The following is a 6,000-nucleotide window of genomic DNA, read 5'->3' as shown; positions in this document are numbered from 1 at the left end:
GCTTTTCTAAGTATTTCTCACATACATTCTTCAAAGCAAACACCTGATCCACACATCCTCTACCACTTCTGAAACCACACTGCTCTTCCCCAATCTGATGCTTTGTACATGCCTTCACCCTCTCAATCAATATCCTCCCATATAATTTACCAAGAATACTCAACAAACTTATACCTCTGTAATTTGAGCACTCACTCTTATCCCCTTTGCCTTTGTACAATGGCACTATGCACGCATTCCGCCAATCCTCAGGCACCTCACCATGAGTCATACATACATTAAATAACCTTACCAACCAGTCAACAATACAGTCACCCCCTTTTCTAATAAATTCCACTGCAATACCATCCAAACCTGCTGCCTTGCCGGCTTTCATCTTCCGCAAAGCTTTTACTACCTCTTCTCTGTTTACCAAATCATTTTCCCTAACCCTCTCACTTTGCACACCACCTCGACCAAAACACCCTATATCTGCCATTCTATCATCAAACATATATAAATATATATATATATATATATATATATATATATATATATATATATATATATATATATATATATATATATATATATATATATACATATATATTATATATATATATATATATATATATATATATATATATATATATATATATATATATATATACTTCCCACGTATTCCCTGCGTGTCGTAGAAGGCGACTAAAAGGGAAGGGAGCGGGGGGCTGGAAATCCTCCCCTCTCGTTTTTTTTTAATTTTCCAAAAGAAGGAACAGAGAAGGGGGCCAGGTGAGGATATTCCCTCAAAGGCCCAGTCCTCTGTTCTTAACGCTACCTCGCTATCGCGGGAAATGGCGAATAGTATGAAAAAAAAAAAAATATATATATTTATATATATATATATATATATATATATATATATATATATATATATATATATATATATATATATATATATATGGGGGAGGAACGAGAAGAAGAGGGAGACCAAATTGGAGGTGGAAAGATGGAGTGAAAAAGATTTTGTGTGATCGGGGCCTGAACATGCAGGAGGGTGAAAGGAGGGCAAGGAATAGAGTGAATTGGAGCGATGTGGTATACCGGGGTTGACGTGCTGTCAGTGGATTGAATCAAGGCATGTAAAGCGTCTGGGGTAAACCATGGAAAGCTGTGTAGGTATGTATATTTGCGTGTGTGGACGTATGTATATACATGTGTATGGGGGTGGGTTGGGCCATTTCTTTCGTCTGTTTCCTTGCGCTACCTCGCAAACGCGGGAGACAGCGACAAAGCAAAATATATATATATATATATATATATATATATATATATATATATATATATATATATATATATATATATTTAGATTTTATTTATATTGTTTTGTCGCTGTCTCCCGCGTTAGCGAGGTAGCGCAAGGACACAGACGAAAGAATGGCCCAACCCACCCACATACACATGTATATACATATACGTCCACACACGCAAAGACAACGAAGGCCACATTCGTTCACACTCAGTCTCTAGCTGTCATGTAATAATGCACCGAAACCACAGCTCCCTTTCCACATCCAGGCCCCACAAAACTTTCCATGGTTTACCCCAGACGCTTCACATGCCCTGGTTCAATCCATTGACAGAACGTCGACCCCGGTATACCACATCGTTCCAATTTACACTATTCCTTGCACGCCTTTCACTCTCCTGCATGTCCAGGCTCCGATCACTCAAAATCTTTTTCATTCCATCTTTCCACTTCCAATTTGGTCTACCAATTCTCCTCGTTCCCTCCACTTCTGACACATATATCCTCTTTATATTCATTTATCTATTCATTTTGCTTTGTCGCTGTCTCCCGCGTTAGCGAGGTAGCGCAAGGAAACAGACGAAAGAACGGCCCAACCCATCCACATACACATGTACATACATACACGTCCACACACGCAAATATACATACCTATACATCTTACGTATACATATATAAACACACACAGACATATACATATATACACATGTACATAATTCATACTGTCTGCCTTTATTCATTCCCATCGCCACCTCGCCACACATGAAATAACAACACCCTCCCCCCTCATGTGTGCGAGGTAGCGCTAGGAAAAGACAACAAAGGCCCCATTCGTTCACACTCAGTCTCCAGCTGTCATGTAATAATGCAGCGAAACCACAGCTCCCTTTCCACATCCAGGTCCACAGAACTTTTAATTTGCCAAAAGAAGGAACAGAGAAGGGGGCCAGGTGAGGATATACCCTCAAAGTCCCAGTCCTCTGTTCTTAACGCTACCTCGCTATCGCGGGAAATGGCGAATAGTATGAAAGAAAGAAAGATATATATATATATATATATATATATATATATATATATATATATATATATATATATATATATATATATATTTATATATATATATATCAGGAGTTTGCTTTGAAGAATGTATGTCAGAAATACTTAGAAAAGCAAATGGAAATGCCTGTAGCATTTATGGATCTGGAGAAGGCATATGATAGAGTTGATAGAGATACTCTGTGGAAGGTTTTAAGTATATATGGTGTGGGAGGCAAGTTGGTTAGAAGCAGCGAAAATTTTTTTACCAAGGTTATAAGGCGTGTGTAATTGTAGGGAAGGAGAGGAAAATTGATTGGTTCTCGTGAATGTAGGTTTGCGGCAGGGGTGTGTGATGTCTACATGGTTGTTTTATCTGCTTATGGATGGGGTTGTTAGGGGGGTGAATGCAAGAGTTTTGGAAAGGGGGGAAATTATGCAGTCTTTTTGGGGAAATAAAGGGGGAGTTTAAGGAAGTGGGGTCGGTTGTTTTTTCGTTGAGGGGAATAAAAGCGCGGGGGGGGCTGTTTTCGTGTGAAAAATCCCAGAAGCGGGTGACTTTTTTTTGGGTAAAGTGTTTTAAAAGGGAAAAAGCAAAAGGGGGAAATGTGAAAAAGAGCAAGGTTTTTAGGCACAGGGGGTTTTAAGGGAAAAGTAAATTGGAAAAAAGGGGGGAAACCGTTTGAATGGAGAAAAACTGGGGGAAATGAAGTTTTTTAAAATAACCGGGTGGATTTAGTAGTGGATGGAACCATGGAACGAAATTTAATCATAGGGTGGGGGGGGGGAAAAAAATTTGGGACCCTTTGAAAAATGTTTGGAAGTCAGAACATTACCCTTCGGAAAGAAAAAAATTGGGAAATTTTTAAAGGGAAATTTTTTTGGTTCCACCCAAATTTTTTAAAAGGGTTTGGGGGGCGGGGCTTGGATAGTTTTTGGGTCCCAAAGGAGGGTTTGGATGTTTTGAAATGAATGCCCGGGGGATAAAAATGTTGGGGGAGGTGGTTTAAAAATTAAAGTAATTAATAAAAGGGTAAAGAGATTTGTGGTAATAAAAAATTGTGGTTGAGAGAGCAGAAGGGGGGCCTTTTTTAAAAAAGGTTTTTTTCAAAAGGGAGAGAATAGTGGGGAAAAGTTTGACCCAAGAGGATTATTTTTCAGATGTAAAGGGGGAACGAAAAGTGGGGAGACCCCTTTTGGGAGTGTGAAAAAAAGGGATGAAAAAAGTTTTTGGGGATCGGGGCCTGAACATAAAGGAGGGGGGAAAGGCGGAAAAAGGGAATAAAGGGGAATTTGGGAAAAACGATGTGGTTTTACCGGGGGTCGACGTGCGTCAATGGATTGAGCCCAGAGGTGGGGGAAACTTCTGGGGTAAACGGGGGGGAAATTTTTTTGTGGGGCCGGGGATGGGGAAAAGGGGACCCTGTGGTTTCAGTGCATTTTTCCCATGACAGCAAAGACCTGTGGGTGAACAAATTTTGGGGCCTTTTGTTGTTTTTTTTTTTTTGCTAGCGCTACTTTGGGAAAACATGGGGGGCGGAGGGGTTTTTTTTTCCCAGGGGTTGGCGGGGGGGCCGAGGGGGAATAAATTTAAAGGCAAAAAGTTAAAATTAAAGGTACATGTGTATAATTGTAATTTTTTGTTGTGTTATATGGGTTAAAACGTGAGAATGTAAGGTTGTATATTGCGTGTGTAGCGTGTATATATATACATTTGAGAGTGGGGGGGGTTGGGGCCTTTCTTTCTTTCGGGTTTCCTTGCGTTTAATCGAAAACGGGGGAGAAAAGCGACAAAGCAAAATAAAAAAAATAAATATTATATATATATATATATATATATATAAAATAAAATATTTTAAAAAATTTTTGGAAACCCGTGATGGTATGGTATATTTGCGTGTGTGGACGTGTGTATTAACATGTGTAGGGGGGGGGGGTTGGGGGCCATTTCTTTGGGTTCTTTTTCCCTTTGGGGCAAACCTCCCCAAACGCGGGAGACACCACAAAGTAAAAAAAAAAAAAAAAAAAAAAAAAAAAAAAAATATATTATTTATAATATTATATATAATAAAATAAAAAAATATATATAGAAATTTTAATTTTAAAATATATATAAAAAATTATAATATATATAATATTTTATATATATATAAATATAATTTTATTATTTTTTTTCTTTTTTTTTTTTTCGCTTTGTCGCTGTCCCCGCGTTTGCAAAGGAAAGCGAAAGGGAAAAACAGAGGGAAAGAATGGCCCAACCCCCCCCTATACACATGTATTTTACATACACGTCCCCCCACCCCCAAATAACATCCCCATACATCAAAAATTTTACAATATATTTCCCCACAAAACACATGGGGTATAAAACCCAGGGCACAAAAATTCAAAAATTTGGCCTCCCTTTTATTATTTCCATCGCCCCCCTCGCCACAAAGGGAAAATACCATCCCCCTCCCCCCTCAGGGTTGGCGAGGTATCCCCTGGGAAAAACAGAAAAGGGCCCCCATTTTTAAAAGGGGGGGGGGGGGGGGGGGGGGGGGGGGGGGGGAAAAAAAAAAATTTTTTAAAGGGGGGGGGGGGGGGGGGGGGGGTTTGGGGGGGGGGGGGGCGGGGGGTTCCCCCCCAAAGGCCCCGGACAAAAACTTCCAGGGTTTCCCCCAAGCCTTTTTCCACATCCCCTTTTAAAACCCAACAAACAGCCCCGCCCCAAAATGGGTTTTTCCTCCCGGGCCCATATATTCTTAAAAACGCTCCACAAACATCTCTATAACCATAACCTATGCCTTCCCCAGATCCATAAATGCCGCATACAACTCCATCAGTTTTTTCAAAGTATTTTTCACACTTTCCTTCAAAAGCCAACACCTGTTTCCACATATCCTCTACCATTTCTAAAACTACCCTTTTTCTCTTCAGTTTTAAGGGCTCCGGGTACCCCCGCCCTTTCAACCCCTAAATCAATCCAATTTCCCATACAATTTTCCAAGCAATACTAAAACCCCCACTTTTTGCCAAGGGGTTTTTGGGGACCTCACCTTTATCCCCCCCTTTAAACCTTTGTAAAAAAGGGCACTATGAAATGCTTTTCCCCAAAATTCCTCAGCATTTCATATGATCTATAATGCACTAGTATCCCAAAAAACCCTTTTTAAACAACAAAGCCACCCCCTTTTTTTCTTAATAGATTTCACTGCAATACCATCCAAACCTGCTATTCCCCGGTTTTAAATCTTCCGTAAGGGTTTCATTTCCCCCTTCTCCTTTAAAACCAAATTTTATTCCCCTTTGACCCTCTAAATCGCACATCTTTCCCCCGCCCAAAAACCCGCCTACATCTGCCACGCTATCATTAAACACACCCCAAAAAAAAAAAACCCTTAAAAATACTCACTCCATTTTCCCCTCGCTTCATCACTCCTTTTTTTATAACTTCTCTCCCCTTCCCCCCTTTAAACCGATGATCCATTTTTTTTTTCTTTGTCTTACGTGCGTTTTTTACTTTTTTTTCCAAAACTATTTTAAACCCTCCCAAAAATTTTAATGATCCCCCTTTCCCCCCCCCAACTCTCTTTTTTACCCCCCTTTTTCAAGTCTGAAAAAAATGCCCAAAAATTTTCAAGCCCGGGAAAAACATTTTAAACAAAAAATTTGTAATTTGGAAAAAGGGTTCCCTG

This window comes from Panulirus ornatus, chromosome 20 (genome assembly GCF_036320965.1).
Source record: "Panulirus ornatus isolate Po-2019 chromosome 20, ASM3632096v1, whole genome shotgun sequence".
Lineage (NCBI taxonomy): Eukaryota > Metazoa > Arthropoda > Malacostraca > Decapoda > Palinuridae > Panulirus > Panulirus ornatus.
The sequence above is the reverse complement of the archived record's forward strand: the minus strand, read 5'-3'. Positions refer to the sequence as shown.